The following is an 18,315-nucleotide window of genomic DNA, read 5'->3' on the forward strand; positions in this document are numbered from 1 at the left end:
AGAAAACACGCTAATAGATCATTGCAGAAAAGTAGACGGGGCACGTGATATTTTGTTAACGAGGTTCGCCATTGTGGCTAATCCTGGCGACAGGACTACGGGCACACCTCCCATGTACCAAATCACTTGATACAAATCGACAATAAGCCCTTTGAGCCATCAAACAGTGCTCCGACCATCGTGCATGGCCGGTCCAGGCACCCCTGCTATAGGCGTTCGGAAGGTCCCTCTCTAGAGATCTCTGTCTAGCCTACAACTTATGTCTAGTCTATTTTGGCTACATGCGGTAACCTTATATAATAGTCTCGGGTTACAGGTGTCCGGCTCAAACACCTAACCCTCCGCGTACTCGAAGTCTAATTGTAGCCCAATACACTTCAACACAATTTTAACATTCCACCTCGGTGAAGGTGCTGGAAGCTCGGCGGTACTTCTCTTCTCATGTTGATTGTAAGATAACACCGTTCTCATAATCTCACTTGGAACGACGCTAGTCTTGCCATATGTCAGAGTAGTGATCAAGTTTGCATAGGACTGTTGTAACAAAGTCAATAGAAGTAATGCCACGGCCTCGTCCACCACTTTAGCATCTAGCCGCGCTAGGTCTGCTAACACTTGGCTGAAGGCATTGATGTGCTCAGCAAGGTCTTCCCCTTCGTGCATATTTAGCCCGAATAATTCTGGTTTTGGATAAAACTTGTTGGACTCGGTCTTACCTAGGAATTGAGTTTCCAACTTGGTCCAGATTCTGTCAGGAGTCGTCTCATCACTACTAGAAACTACGATTTAACCTAGCGCCATTAACCCTAGGTGAAATAGGAAAAACCATAGGTAAAGACTTTACCTTGGGTTTGCCCTAGGGAAAGAACCCTAGGTAAAGTATAGACGGGAAAGACTCCTTTCCCTACGGTGTATCTAACAAGCCCTAGGGGAAGTTCTTTACCTAGGGGCACATGCCCTAGGGAAAGAATTTCACACGGTTAGTGTATGCAACGTGTAATGCTTGTTTACCTACAGCCAACCCTAGGGAAAGATCATGGGGCCCTTTTGCACTGCCACATCACCATGCTTTCCCTAGAGCTGTACCTACGAAATTTGAATTATACCGTAGGGAAACACCAAATTCATATGTGCCGCAATTCAAATGTGTAATTTGAATTTGAATCCACAACTACAATAATTCAAATATTTCAAATTGGAGCCATAATTATGAACCCAAAGTAACATCACATAATTAATATAGATATCTCTAGATGTCAATCATCACATGCATACATCAGATGCAAGGCATCACATGCCATCGCAAGTTTGTCAAAAAATAAGCAATAGCTAGAGTTTGCTACAGCTAACCAATAAGCATCTCGATCAGCATGTACATGCTTGTTGTAGATCAACTAGAGTTCACTACAGAACAAAACATGTACGAGCATGTTAACTATACATGCACCAAAATGTCACTTCATGTACTGTACATCCCAAGAACATCAAGGGACTGGTTGGCTGCCCAGTAGTGACAGGCTTAGCGCACCAGTTCCACACTCACTGAAAAAGCCCCCAAGCAACATCCCTTCATCTTGTGCTACAACAGGAACATTTGAGCCAACATCAAGTTCCTGAAAAGTAAGATTTACAAGGCTGGAAGTGGCAACAAGAACTTGTTACAGAAAAACTAGAAGCATAAAGAAACGATCTTGAAGCAAGTGGAATTGTTCCAGGGAATATGCAAGAAGAACAAGAGCTACCTGAAGCCGTTCTAGGGCATAAAATGGCTAAACATAAGTACCCCTCAAACCAAAATGTAACTATGCTGTGAGATATTACTTTTAGTGTACACATATAAAAAAAAGAAGGCATGATCTTTATTTCCAAATACAATAGCATGTATACTGCATTTGAACACTGTTGCAGTACAAATTAGTGAGTTATATGAAGTCACGAAAGTTCTAAATTTTTGGCAGCCCTATTAATCAATATTTATTCCCAAATAAGGCAGCCCCATTAATTAATATTTATCCCAAATGAGCCAACACCACACAAGCTAGCATCACACATCACATAAGCATGCATATTGTCACAACTATGTGAACATCACAACAAAGAGACCATCAATAGTTGTATCATTTGAGATTAGATTCAGAAATACATACATGGCCAGAGCTAGGATTTGCATGTTGCTTAACACACAAAGGGGGCAGTTCTTTGCTATTTTCTTGAATCTGCAAAAGAAGAGCTAAGTTTTAAAGATAGTTGCTTTAGCATACTACAGAACTCAACTCACAAATAGGCAAGCATAGAAATTTGTTAATCTGAAAGGGAAAGTAAAACTGTTATACTTGAACGCCAGAAATAAACATACATGTTGTAGGATCGAAAGTATGTCTAGAGAGGGGGGGGGGGTGATTAGACTACTTGACCAAATAAAAATCTAGCCTTTTCCCAATTTTAAGTCTTGGCAGATTTTAGCAACTTAACACTAGTCAAGCAACCAACCTACACATGCAAGTCTAAGAATATAGCAGCGGAATGTAAAACATTGCACATGAAGGTAAAGCGAGGAGTTTGGAGGGAGCAAACGCAATGTAGACATGGAGATTTTTTCCCGTGGTTCTGATAGGTGGTGCTATCGTACATCCACGTTGATGGAGACTTCAACCCACGAAGGGTAACGGTTGCGCGAGTCCACGGAGGGCTCCACCCACGAAGGGTCCACGAAGAAGCAACCTTGTCTATCCCACCATGGCCATCGCCCACGAAGGACTTGCCTCACTAGGGTAGATCTTCGCGAAGTAGGTGATCTCCTTGCCCGTACAAACTCCTTGGTTCAACTCCACAATCTTGACGGAGGCTCCCAAGTGACACCTAACCAATCTAGGAGACACCACTCTCCAAAAGGTAATAGATGGTGTGTTGATGATGAACTCCTTGCTCTTGTGCTTCAAATGATAGTCTCCCCAACACTCAACTCTCTCTCACAGATTTGGATTTGGTGGAAAGATGATTTGAGTGGAAAGCAACTTGGAGAAGGCTAGAGATCAAGATTCATATGGTTGGAATGGAATATCTTGACCTCAACACATGAGTAGGTGGTTCTCTCTCAGAAAATGTATGATGGAAGTGTAGGCATGTTCTGATGGCTCTCTCCACGAATGAAGAGTGGGTGGAGGGGTATATATAGCCTCCACACAAAATCTAACCGTTACACACAAATCACCAAACTCGGTGGGACCGAATAATGAAACTCGGTCAAACCGATTTAGTTCAAAATGTGAACGTTAGGCTTTTCGGTGGGACCGACATGTCAACTCGGTGGGACCGATTTCATTAGGGTTAGGGCATAACGTAATCTCGGTGAGACCAATTACACAAACTCGGTGGGACCGATTTTGGTAATAAGCTAACCAGAGAGTTGGTCGGGCAAACTCGGTGGGACCGATTCGCTCATTTCGGTGAGATCGAAACGTTATGAAGGGGAAACAGAGAGTTTGCATTTGGTCAGGCAAACTCGGTGGGACCGATCACTCATCTCGGTTGGACCGAAACGTTATGAAGGGAAACAGAGAGTTTGCAATCCCATCTTGGTGAGACCGAGATCCCTATCGGTAAGACCAAAATGACTAGGGTTTTGTGGCAGTGGCTATGTCAACTGAACTCGATGGCGCCGGATAGAAAGTTTCGGTGGGGCTGAGTTTGACTTTTGGTTTGGGACATATGTGGATATGAGAAAGTAGTTGAGGGTTTTTGGACCATATCACCAAGCATTTTGAGCAAGTAACCCATTAAGCAACACCTCATCCCCATTTAATAGTATTGGCTTTTCCTATGGACTCAATGTGATCTTGGATCACTAAAAGTAAAATGTAGAGTCTTGAGCTTTAGAGCTTGAGCCAATCTTTTGTCCTTAGCATTTTGAGGGGTCCACATTTCTAATCCATCCCATGCCAATCATTAAGCTTTCCTGAAATATTTATCTTGAAATAGCATTAGCTCAATGAGCTATATGTTGTTCGGAATTACCAAAACCACCCAGGGATAGTTGCACTTTCACATGTGAACTCAACATACATGTTAATATGAAAGGGAAAGTATGTCTGCTTGAGATGGATGATTACATACTTGGATAGTAGATTGTTCTCAACATCCAGGAGGAGACCATGAGCGAGCAGGTGGTGGAACTGGTGGTGGTGGTATTTCACCAAGAGGCACTCCTTGGTTAGTTGCAAAAGCCTACAAAACAAGAAGATTCATGGTGATTATTTCCAAATGCTAGCAAGTTAATTGATGAACATAAAGTGGATAACCAGCACCTGAAGAAACTTTTGTATCCCATTGCAGTGCTCATACATGCCAACACCCCATGACAAGACATTGTTGGCATAAGCCTCTGCCTTTCGAGCCTTCTCCGGCTCCTTTCGAAGCACATCCTCAATTTCTTCAGCTCGGCGACGCTTCAAGGCTGCTGAAGATGCACTAGTAGCTCTAACCTCAGCAATTACCTCAGTGTCATTGACAATGCCATTAAAGAGAGGCCATTTTCCATGTGGCTTCCCATTAGAGCAGTCATAAAGTGCCTTCGAACGAACAACATTTTTTAGAGTATCATAGTTCTCTCCATTTAACTCTTTAGCCTTTTTGTGTAAAGTGCCTATTCAACAAGAAAACATAGGCACACAATTGTTCAGAAATGTCAGAGAACCAAGTAAAGATTATATTACACAATTGCATAAATGGACGAGCTGATACGAATTGTACATGTAACAAAGCAGCTCTTGCATGGATACAACTAAATTCAGCATCAACATCAGCATCACTCAACACTCAACAATGTAGCAAAACAAGTAATAGCAACACAAGGCCAGGAATCAGACCAAACCATTCCCAGGTTTAGCTGTAGGCATATTTCTTTATATAAGTTGCACATAGTTACATCAACACATAGAAACATGAAAGGTTTCAACGGCAAGGTATTTCAGCATTATTCCCTTCAAACTAAATGATCGAACACTTGTTTATTACCGGATCCATATACAAATACTAAGAGAACATGCCATCCACATATTAATAGTTATCTATGTTTATTTTTCTGTCGACGAATGGCACATACCAGACATTTAGTAGCTTCTAGTGTATTGAGAATTAGAGGTTTGCTCTCATCAATTCCTCTATGTGTATGCACCCAAGCCTGAATTTGGTTAACTTCTTCGCCGGTTTCCTCAGACTATATTGCACAACATTCAATACATATCAGATATAATTAATATATATATATATATATATATATATATATATATATATATATGATTGTTCATATGATAAACTGATAATAGGAAAAACAATTAAGTTTCGTTGATAACCATTTTTTGACTTATAGTAGTCATGGAGTTGAAACCACCTTTGTGAGGCTTGAACTTTGAGCTAACACGATTGTCATGATGTTTCTTAGATTTTGCAATCCACTCTTCACTACACCACTCATTAACTAAAATAACCCAAGCTTCTTCTTGTAACCAACCTTGCCTTTGTACCAAATACTCGTCTCTATCCAAATAGTATTGCCCAACAAGCTTATCATTCATGTTAATGTTCTCAATTTTCCGAAAATGCTCAATTATTGCTTGGATTCTAGCATAATAAAAGATACTTGGCAGAAGTGTCTTGCAACATCTTCTAACATGTTGCTTGGCCTTCTCTGAGTATGCATATTCATACTTGTACCTTAGCTGCAAAGAGAATGTATAGAAGGTTTATTACAAAAGAGGAAATCATTTGGCAAAAAAAGATCAATTTAAAAAATTTTATACCCAAAAGGCATCTTCAATTTTGTCTGCAACCGAATGGCCATTTGTGTCCTTTACTGCATGATAATGCTCCCACTCTGTTGCAAGCACCTTCACACCATCATAATCCACAACACCTGGATGATTACGTTTCAGAAGGCATGTCAATACACTTGATGGTCGTCTGCCCTTTCGAACAACAGGAATGTCTTTCCAATGCCTATAAGAAAGTTGCAAATGCAACAAATATTAGCAAAAGGAAACATATTGTAGAACAAGAAACTACTTATACTAATTAATAAGACTTAACGTCTTTCCAGTAGGTTGAATGATTGGGCGGTCTTGAATATTTGGGATAGCAGGTGGAAGATCTGAAACTCCTCTTATGTACCCATCATAAGTGCCATTAGCAGCAGTAGTCTTCCGAGCAGCAGGTGTTGGTTGGATGGCTCCAGCGGTGCGAGGTGCTCTTCTTCCAAGTGTCATCCTTTAACTTGCAATTATTTGAACAAATAAGAATAGAGATATAAAAGAGTAGTTTATGATCGACAAGAGGCCCATCAGAAAATGACAATAGCAAATAGATAAGTGTATGTTGCTAAGTCCTTCAACCACCTAAATTACAAAACAACGGTAATAAAAGAAACTAGGCTAGAAAGCCTAGAAATCTTCTTCTTCTTCTTCAACTTCCTCAACAATCACTTCATCATAGTCTTCATCCTCGATAACTTGCTCTTGAACCCTTTCACCACCCAAATTATGTCTGTTGCTAATATCAGACAATTCAGTTGGATCAACCACCTCATCTGAACCACTTACTATTATGTTGTCAAGCTCTGATCCTAGTTGTACAATAAAATCATTAGCATCTAAATTATTCTCCTGGAAGACATCTGCATTTGTGGATGTTGTTGTTGTTGTTGTTGTTGTTGTTGTTGTTGTTGTTGTTGTTGTTGTTGTTGTTGTTGTGTAATAATCATCTGTGGGAGTGTCCAGACTGCCTAGAGGTGGTACCTTGTAGGCAACTTGCCAATCAACAAGACTTGCAACAGAAGTGCAAGTATAGGGAAGATAATAGACTAGGCTTACTTGGCTGGCAATAGCAAAAGGCTCATTGGCTGGATTGATTGAGGCAGGTGCTACTTCAACTAAGCCAAATCTATTCAATTGTCTCACTCCTTTAGTTGGATGGAACCAATGACACACAACATGTCCTCTAAGCAATCAGTGTTGATAGTCTCCACTCTATCTACATGAACATGACACTCCCCATGTGCAGTCCATCTAAAGTAACCCGGCATGAACCCCCAATGACAAAGATGACAAATCATCAATTGTTTTGTTCTTCTACTACCATTGCAACATTTTGAGCAAGGACAAGAGACTCCAAACTTGGCACTATGGACACCCTCGAAAACATGGTTCACAAAAGCATTTGTATTACGTATCCACTCATCGGAATGCCTTCCATTATCCTTCCACCCACTATACATCCAACTACGTTGATGATCTGAAGACATGGTTTGGTTTTCTACTTAAGTCTGGAATAAAAATGAAATGCTACATGTATTAGTCACATCCCAACAGACAATAAATGCATCATACACACTAAAACAGAAAATCACTCATCACCCAAGAAAAAATAATTCCACCTCCACACATAATACAAGTGAACAATACATTAATCAACATTTGTTTCATGCAAAGAAGATACATAATACCTACTTGATTCCAGCTTTATCAATCCCTTTCTTCTCTGTTGCTTCGCCACCAAGAAGAGGGGAATTTTCTTCAACCGATCAACACCCAACACTTGTCAGTTCTGAAAATATGTACAAAAAATTGAACAATGTTGGATTGCTTCAGTTACAGCTATCATTCTTATTCATGAGGTTACATCTATCATTCATGTGCATAACTACTGCAAACCTGAGTGCACAGTGAGCAAGAGCAAGCATAGCTTAGCACCATCACAACCTTTTAAGGAAAACACAGTTTACACCAGATAACTACTGTCCTGGACAGATGCTAGGTGAATTTTGCATACTTATGTAGCCAAATATGCTAGATAGTGGAGAAATTGCCATTACCTAGGCATGGGCAATGTGCTTAAGATCACAACTCGCTAGCTGTGTTAATAAGATGTTACTAGCAGAGAGTGATTTGCTAGAAAACTAGCAGAGTGAGAGAGGTACAGACTAGAGAGGGAACCTGTTGGAGAGAAGTAGGGGATACGACGGCAAGGTCACCACGGGCCGGGCGGCGCCGTCACCCAGGCCGGCGTGGCCATGGTCTCCATGGCCATCACGGTCATCTGTCCCCCAGAGCAACCACGATACAGAAAGGGAAGAAGAGCACAGCAGGGTGGGAATACGAGATCGACGGTGCAGCGGGAACACGGTGGGGCGGGACGTTGGTGAGGGATGACGGGGAGGATCGGTAGGGCAGGGCGGATGGCGGTGGGGAATGGCAAGGCAGGGTAGGGCGGATGGCGGGGCAGGGCGGGCGGTGGTGGGGAATGGCGGGGTGCTACCTCTTGAGCTTGCGTTGGTTTTCCCTTGAAGAGGAAAGGGTGATGCAGCAAAGTAGCGTAAGTATTTCCCTCAGTTTTTGAAAACGAAGGTATCAATCCAGTAGGAGACTACACACAAGTCACCTCGTACCTACACAAACAAATAAGAACCTTGCAACCAACGCGATAAAGGGGTTGTCAATCCCTTCACGTCCACTTGCAAAAGTGAGATCTGATAGAGATGATAAGATAATATTTTTGGTATTTTTATGATAAAGACTGAAAGTAAAGATTGCATAAGATAATATTTTTGGTATTAAAAATAGATTGGAAACTTATATGATGGAGAATAGACCCGGGGGCCATAGGTTTCACTAGAGGCTTCTCTCAAGATAGCATAAGTATTACGGTGGGTGAACAAATTACTGTCGAGCAATTGATAGAATAGTGCATAGTTATGAGAATATCTAGGCATGATCATGTATATAGGCATCACGTCCGCGACAAGTAGACCGAAACGATTCTGCATCTACTACTATTACTCCACACATCGACCGCTACCCAGCATGCATCTAGAGTATTAAGTTCATAAGAACAGAGTAACACATTAGGCAAGATGACATGATGTAGAGGGATAAACTCAAGCAATATGATATAAACCCCATCTTTTTATCCTCGATGGCAACAATACAATACGTGTCGTTTCCCTTTCTGTCACTGGGATCGAGCACCGCATGATTGAACCCAAAGCTAAGCACTTCTCCTATTGCAAGAAAGATCAATCTAGTAGGCCAAACCAAACTGATAATTCGAAGAGACTTGCAAAGATAACCAATCATACATAAAAGAATTGAGAGGAGATTCAAATATTGTTCATAGATAATCTTGATCATAAACCCACAATTCATCGGATCTCGACAAACACACCGCAAAAAGAGTTACATCGAATAGATCTCCAAGAAGATCGAGGAGAACTTTGTATTGAGATCCAAAGAGAGAGAAGAAGCCATCTAGCTAATAACTATGGACCCGAAGGTCTGTGGTAAACTACTCACACATCATCGGAGAGGCTATGGTGTTGATGTAGAAGCCCTCCGTGATCGACGCCCCCTCCGGCGGAGCGCCGGAAAAGGCCCCAAGATGGGATCTCACGGGTACATAAGGTTGCGGCGGTGGAAATAGGGTTTCGTGGTGCTCCTGGATGTTTTCGGGGTATATCGATATATATAGGAGGAAGAAGTAGGTCGGTGGAGCTGCGAGGGGCCCACGAGGGTGGGGGGCGCGCCTCCCTGCCTCGTGGCCTCCTCGCTTCTTTCTTGACGTCCACTCCAAGTCCCCTAGATCACGTTTGTTCCAAAAATAACTCTCCCGAAGGTTTCATTCCGTTTGGACTCCGTTTGATATTCCTTTTCTGCAAAACACTAAAATTGGCAAAAAAACAGCAATTTGCATTGGGCCTTCGGTTAATAGGTTAGTCCTAAAATAATATAAAAGTGCTTAGTAAAGCCCCTTAAACATCCAAAACAGATAATATAATAGCATGGAACAATCAAAAATTATGGATACGTTGGAGACGTATCAAGCATCCCCAAGCTTAATTCCTGCTCGTCCTCGAGTAGGTAAATGATAAAAACATAATTTTTGATGTGGAATGCTACCTAGCATAATTCTCAATGTAATTTTCTTTATTGTGGCATGAATGTTCAGATCCGAAAGATTCAAGACAAAAGTTTAATATTGACATAAAAATAATAATACTTCAAGCATACTAACAAAGCAATCATGTCTTCTCAAAATAACATGGCCAAAGAAAGTTATCCCTACAAAATCATATAGTCTGGCTATGCTCTATCTTCACCACACAAAATATTTAAATCATGCACAACCCCGATGACAAGCCAAGCAATTGTTTCATACTTTTGATGTTCTCAAACTTTTTCAATCTTCACGCAATACATGAGCGTGCGCCATGGACATAGCACTATATGTGGAATAGAATGGTGGTTGTGGAGAAGACAAAAAGGAGAAGATAGTCTCACATCAACTAGGCATATTAACGGGCTATGGAGATGCCCATCAATAGATATCAATGTGAGTGAGTAGGGATTGCCATGCAACGGATGCACTAGAGCTATAAGTGTATGAAAGCTCAACAAAAGAAACTAAGTGGGTGTGCATCCAACTCGCTTGCTCACGAAGACCTAGGGCATTTTTGAGGAAGCCCATCATTGGAATATACAAGCCAAGTTCTATAATGTAAAATTCCCACTAGTATATGAAAGTAACAACATAGGAGACTCTCTATCATGAAGATCATGGTGCTACTTTGAAGCACAAGTGTGGTAAAAGGATAGTAACATTGTCCCTTCTCTCTTTTTCTCTCTCTCTTTTTTTTGTTTGGGCCTTCTTCTCTTTTTTTATGGCCTCTTTTCTTTCTCCTTTTTTTATTTTTAGTCCGGAGTCTCATCCTGACTTGTGGGGGAATCATAGTCTCCATCATCCTTTCCTCACATTGGACAATGCTCTAATAATGATGATCATCACACTTTTATTTACTTACAACTCAAAAATTACAACTCAAAATATGACTCTATGTGAATGCCTCCCGCGGGGTACCGGGATATGCAATGAATTGAGAGTGACATGTATGAAAGAATTATGAATGGTGGCTTGGCCACGAATACGATGTCAACTACATGATCATGCAAAGCAATATGACAATGATGAAGCGTGTCATAATAAACGGAACAGTGGTAAGTTGCATGGCAATATATCTCGGAATGGCTATGGAAATGCCATAATAGGTAGGTATGGTGGCTGCTTTGAGGAAGGTATATGATGGGTGTATGATACCGGCGAAAGGTGCGCGGTATTAGAGAGGCTAGCAATGGTGGAAGGGTGAGAGTGCGTATAATCCATGGACTCAACATTAGTCATAAAGAACTCACATACTCATTGCAAAAATCTATTAGTTATCGAAACAAAGTACTACACGCATGCTCCTAGGGGGATAGATTGGTAGGAAAAGACCATCGCTCGTCCCCGACCGCCACTCATAAGGAAGACAATCAATAAATAAATCATGCTCCGACTTCATCACATAACGGTTCACCATACGCGCATGCTACGGGAATCACAAACTTTAGAACAAGTATTTCTCAAATCCACAACTACTCAACTAGCATGACTCTAATATCACCATCTTCATATCTCAAAACAATTATCAAGCATCAAACTTCTCATAATATTCAATGCACTCTATATGATAGTTTTTATTATACCTATCTTGGATGCTCATCACTTTAGGACTAAAATTTTAACCTAAGCAAATTACCATGCTGTTCTAAAAGACTCTCAAAATAATATAAGTGAAGCATGAGAGATCAATTATTTCTATAAAATAAAACCACCGCCGTGCTCTAAAAGATATAAGTGAAGCACTAGAGCAAAATTTTCTATCTCAAAAGATATAAGTGAATCACCTAGAGTATTCTAATAAATTTCGATTCATGTGTGTCTCTCCCAAAAGGTGTGTACAGCAAGGATGATTGTGGTAAACTAAAAAGCAAAGACTCAAATCATGCAAGACGCTCCAAGCAAAACACATATCATGTGGTGAATAAAAATATAGCATCAAGTAAAGTTACCGATGGATGAAGACGAAAGAGGGGATGCCTTCCGGGGCATCCCCAAGCTTAGGATTTTGGTTGTCCTTGAATTTTACCTTGGGGTGCCTTGGGCATCCCAAGCTTAGGCTCTTGCCACTCCTTATTCCATAATCCATCAAATCTTTACCCAAAACTTGAAAACTTCACAACACAAAACTCAACAGAAAATCTCATGAGCTCCGTTAGCGAAATAAAACAAACCACCACTTTAAGGTACTGTAATGAACTCATTCTTTATTTATATTGGTGTTAAACCTACTGTATTCCAACTTCTCTATGGTTCATAACCTCCGATACTAGCCATAGATTCATCAAAATAAGCAAACAATACATAAAAACAGAATCTGTCAAAAATAGAATAATCTCTAGTAATCTGTATCAAACGCAAACTTTCTGTAACTCAAAAATTCTACCAAAATAGGACGTCCTAGATAATTTGTTTATTGATCTACTGCCATTGTAATCAGTATTTTATCACGTTCTGGTGATTTTTAACAATTGTTTTCGTGAGCAGAAAGTTTCTGACTTTTTCAGCAAGATCAAATAACTATCATCCAAGAAGATCCTATAGGTTCTACTTGGCACAAACACTAATTAAAACATAAAACCACATCTAACCAGAGGTTAGATCAATATTTATTACTAAACAGTAACAAAAATCAAGGAACAAAAATAAAATTGGGTTGCCTCCCAACAAGCGCTATCGTTTAACGCCCCTAGCTAGGCTTAAGATTTCAACGAAGCTCACACGAAAGATAATAATTGAAACACAAAGAGAGCATCATGAAACATGTGAAAAACACATTTAAGTCTAACATACTTCCTATGCATAGGCATTTTATAAGCAAACAAATTATCAAGGCAAGCAAAAACTACCATACGCAAGGAAGAAGAAAGAAACAATAGCAATCTCAACATAACGAGAGGTAATCTTGTAACATGAAAATTTCTACAACCATATTTTCCTCTCTCATAATAATTACATGTAGGATCATAAGCAAATTCAACAATATAGCTATCACAAAACATATTCTTAACACGATCCACATGTATGCAAAGTTGACACTCTTCCACAATAGTGGGATTAACATTAACTAAAGTCATGACCTCTCCAAACCCACTTTTATCAAAAACTTCATAAGATTGAACATTCTCCAAATATGGGGGATCTAAAGTTGACACTCTTCCAAACCCACTTTCAATATTATTGCAAACATTATTATCAATCTCATATTCATCATGGGGCTTAAATAAATTTTCAAGATCATAAGAAGAATCACCCCAATCATGATCATTGCAACAAGTAGATGACATAGCAAAACTAGCATCCCCAAGCTTAGGGTTTTGCATATTATTAGCACAATTTACATCAATAGAATTTATAATAAAATCATTGCAATCATGCTTTTTATTCAAAGATCTATCGTGAATCGCTTCATAAAGTAATTCATCACACTTTTCAGATTCACGAATTTCAAGCAAAACCTCATAAAGATAATCTAGTGCACTCAACTCACTAGCAATAGGTTCATCATAATTGGATGTCTTAAAGAGATTAGCAAGTGGATGAGGATCCATAAACTTTTAGCAAGTGAAGATGCAAGCAAAAAGAAGGTACATGGTAACACAAGATCAAACGGAAGAAGGGCGAAAGAAAAGGGAAAAGGTGAAGTGGGGGAGAGGAAAACGAGAGGCAAATGGCGAATAATGTAATGCGAGGGATAAGAGTTTGTGATGGGTACTTGGTATGTCTTGACTTGACTTGACTTGGCGTAGATCTCCCCGGCAGCGGCACCAGAAATCCTTCTTGCTACCTCTTGAGCTTGCGTTGTTTTTTCCCTTGAAGAGGAAAGGGTGATGCAGCAAAGTAGCGTAAGTATTTCCCTCAGTTTTTGAGAACCAAGGTATCAATCCAGTAGGAGACTACACATAAGTCGCCTCGTACCTACACAAACAAATAAGAACCTTGCAACCAACGCGATAAAGGGGTTGTCAATCCCTTCACGACCACTTGCAAAAGTGATATCTGATAGAGATGATAAGATAATATTTTTGGTATTTTTATGATAAAGACTGAAAGTAAAGATTGCAAAGTAAAAATAGATTGGAAACTTATATGATGGAGAATAGACCCGGGGGCCATAGGTTTCACTAGTGGCTTCTCTCAAGATAGCATAAGTATTACGGTGGGTGAACAAATTACTGTCGAGCAATTGATAGAATAGTGCATAGTTATGAGAATATCTAGGCATGATCATGTATATAGGCATCACGTCCGCGACAAGTAGACCGAAACGATTCTGCATCTGCTACTATTACTCCACACATCGACCTCTATCCAACATGCATCTAGAGTATTAAGTTCATAAGAACAGAGTAACGCATTAGGCAAGATGACATGATGTAGAGGGATAAACTCAAGCAATATGATATAAACCCCATCTTTTTATCCTCGATGGCAACAATACAATACGTGTCGTTTCCCTTTCTGTCACTGGGATCGAGCACCGCATGATTGAACCCAAAGCTAAGCACTTCTCCTATTGCAAGAAAGATCAATCTAGTAGGCCAAACCAAAATGATAATTCGAAGAGACTTGCAAAGATAACCAATCATACATAAAAGAATTGAGAGGAGATTCAAATATTGTTCATAGATAATCTTGATCATAAACCCACAATTCATCGGATCTCGACAAACACACCGCAAAAAGAGTTACATCGAATAGATCTCCAAGAAGATCGAGGAGAACTTTGTATTGAGATCCAAAGAGAGAGAAGAAGCCATCTAGCTAATAACTATGGACCCGAAGGTCTGTGGTAAACTACTCACACATCATCAGAGAGGCTATGGTGTTGATGTAGAAGCCCTCTGTGATCGATGCCCCCTCCGGTGGAGCGCCGAAAAAGGTCCCAAGATGGGATCTCACGGGTACAGAAGGTTGCGGCGGTGGAAATAGGATTTCGTGGTGCTCCTAGATGTTTTCGGGGTATATGGATATATATAGGAGGAAAAAGTAGGTCGGTGGAGCTGCGAGGGGCCCACGAGGGTGGGGGGCACGCCCAGGGGGGTAGGCGCGCCTCCCTGCCTCGTGGCCTCCTCGTTTCTTTCTTGACGTCCACAACAAGTCCCCTGGATCACGTTTGTTCCAAAAATAACTCTCCCGAAGGTTTCATTCCGTTTGGACTCCGTTTGATATTCCTTTTCTGCGAAACACTAAAATAGGCAAAAAAAGCAATTTGCACTGGGCCTTCGGTTAATAGGTTAGTCCCAAAAATAATATAAAAGTGCTTAGTAAAGCCCATTAAACATCCAAAACAGATAATATAATAGCATGGAACAATCAAAAATTATAGATACGTTGGAGACGTATCACGGGGCAGGGCAAATGGCTGGGCGGGGCGGGCGGCGTTGGGGGAACGGCGGGGCAGGGCGGGCAGCGATGGGAAACAGCGGGGCGGGGTCTGGGGGCGTAGGGACTCTGGCAGCGGCGCAGTTCTGGAGAAGTGGAGAGGAAAGTTGATCTGGGTGTGGGGTGGACAGATGGAGAAGGAGGAGTCTTGACTCGGTCAAAATTATTTCCTTCTACGCGCCACTCGTCGATTGTTGTCGTTCTGCTCTTTCTTATTGAGCACTGGGCCCAGCGTACATGACAGATGGTAAATGGCGCGAACCATCAAAATATGTGGCGCGCGCTCTGCTGAAAACGCGTCAGATACTATCTACGTGTCCATGGTGGGGTTTCACATGGTGTTATTTTAAGATTTGTTGGCATTTGCATAGTCCAGCCCTAGGGAAAGTATATTTCCAATTTTTTTGCCTTGAAATCCATCTTTACCTAGGGTGCACTGTTCATTACTTTTCTTTCCCTTGAGGAGGCCAATTAGCTCTAGGTGAAGAACTTGGCCCTAGGTAAAATCGTAGTTTCTAGTAGTGATCCATCACATGGGAGAACCGTAGATGATCTGGTCATTTGGGCATAATCGTATGCTCCCAGCTGCCCTGCTCTTTAGATCTTCCCACTCTTTAGCATCCATCTTGACAGGCTTTACAACATTAGCTTTGATTGTCCTCGGGCATCCTTGTTGACACAGGATGTCCTTGACTCTTATCTACCACATTGCGAAGTTCCTCGTACCATTGAATTTTGACGCATCGAATCTTGTTGTTGTAGACATGTCTGCCCACCCCGGTCTAACAGACCGCTCTCCAAGATCCGCGAACAACCATCGCCGATCTAGCCGCTTAGTTCAAGGCGGCTGAAGTGACCCAAGCCTCTCTGTTCAGTTCAGCAAAGCCTTCCGTGTGCGCCACCTTGCTTTCGAAACTCGTGCTCGAGCTCTGGGGCCAAGAACATGTTATCTCTTTTTCGTTGCCTCTCCCAGCCCCTCCTTTTGTGACCTTGTGGCACCTATCCCTCAACAGACCATATGTCTTATCCGAGTAGGACTCCACCAACCCGATCGTATCATGATTCGAGATAGATTTGGACCATATCTCCACCTTCAATCCGACCCCACGTGGTGGTCTTGAGCTCCAAGTCACCTTGCGTCATCTGACCTGGCCATCTGTTCCATCATGTGCACGAAGTATTGAGTGGTCCACACCATTATCGAATTGAACCATATGACCCTCACAGGCACACCCGAACCTTAAGAGTCACAGACACCGCGCACCAAAGACACAATCCTAACGACCTCGGACTCAAGATCCTTGTCGTCTCACACCTGGTTTCTGATTCATTTGGGACGGTCCCTCCGGTTGAACCGACCGGTCCAACCGCCCGAACCCATCCGCGTCGCCTCAATCCTCCTGACTTGCGTGCCAAGACACCTAACCAATGCTGCTTGCTAATCAGATCGATATCGCTTCAACCATCTCTTGTGATCGTTGTTTAGCAGACGCCGGACCGCCCCGTCATCATGCCCACGATCAATGCCGCCCTTCGTCCATGGTGTTCCTTCACCGCTGACAACTCGTACTATTCCGCTCCGGGACACCGCTCCGCTCCGCTATGGCCACCGCTCCGACTGAAGCCCACCTTTCCAAGAAAACAACATCGCCTTCATCGCCCCTGTCTAGATTATCCACACCATGATCCGATCCTCGCAACCATAGCTCATGATACTACTTGTTAGAAAATATGCGAGTAGATCATTGCAGAAATAGTAGATGGGATACACGATGTTTTGTTTACGAGGTTCACCATCGTGTGTAATCTACCTCTCCAGGTACTAAATCACATTATACAGATCTACAATATGCCCTCCAAGGCCATCAGGCAACGCTCTGACCACCGCGCCACGGCCGACGCACCCCTGCCACGGGCGCTCGGGCCGTCCCTCTTGTGATCTCTGTCTAGCCTACAACTTATGTCTAGTCTATTTTGGCTACCCGCGGTGACCTTATATTATAGTCCCGGTTACATGTGCCCGAATCAAACACCTAAAATCCTCCACATACTCCAAGTCTCAACCGTAATCAAATACACATATTCAACATAATTTTAACATGCATCATTATGAGCACACAGTTATAGCTTCTGTGGCATAATTGTATTAATTAAAAGTAATTTGGCAGACCTTAAAAGATTGAATATCAGCCAGCCACATATGGTTTAACTAACATCACGAGTTCTAACTTTGTTTTCATACTGTATTGCAGTCACCTTGGCCACTCCTCTTTGAATATGCAATTCCCACATATTAAAAGTTCACAACCACTGAAAGTGGCAGATACTAAATTTCGCTAAGGTCACGAAATTATCGATGATTGAAAGCAAGACTACCCATGATATATGCCCAGAAAAAAAATGCTAGGATTGAAAAACTACTCTATGACTCTATGTGTACAACTGGCCCCCATTTGGTCAATGATGTGAGATTCGATCATGGATGCCACCAGATCTAGTATATTCAAGACACATGGTGTCGATAATAATTGTACTTATGCCCTGCAATAGTCAAATAGGACGTTTGGACATATAGTCTCCGACTGCCACCAGCCAGAGCATCAAAATTCTACATTAAACTCTGTGGACTACCAAGTCATGCATACCAACTCTCACATGGCTGTACGGAGAAACAATTGCAAGCCCAAACAAACCGGACCATCGCCATCGCTGCCAACTCAATTGCACAAAACTCTAACAGCGAAAGAACAGGAAGTTGGAACAGGGCCTGCATGACCTAATTCCAGAAGAAGATACAATTTCCATGGAAAAGGTGAAGAGTTTGTTGCCACTGGACGTGGATTGCTTGAGTCGTGAAATACAGAGATACAGAGTTCCTGCGTGAGATACAGAGAGGAGGAAGAAGAACGACATGTGGGCCCCACCTGGCATAACGGTCAACTTAACGGT

This window comes from Triticum aestivum, chromosome 7D, assembly GCF_018294505.1.
Source record: "Triticum aestivum cultivar Chinese Spring chromosome 7D, IWGSC CS RefSeq v2.1, whole genome shotgun sequence".
Classification (NCBI taxonomy): domain Eukaryota; kingdom Viridiplantae; phylum Streptophyta; class Magnoliopsida; order Poales; family Poaceae; genus Triticum; species Triticum aestivum.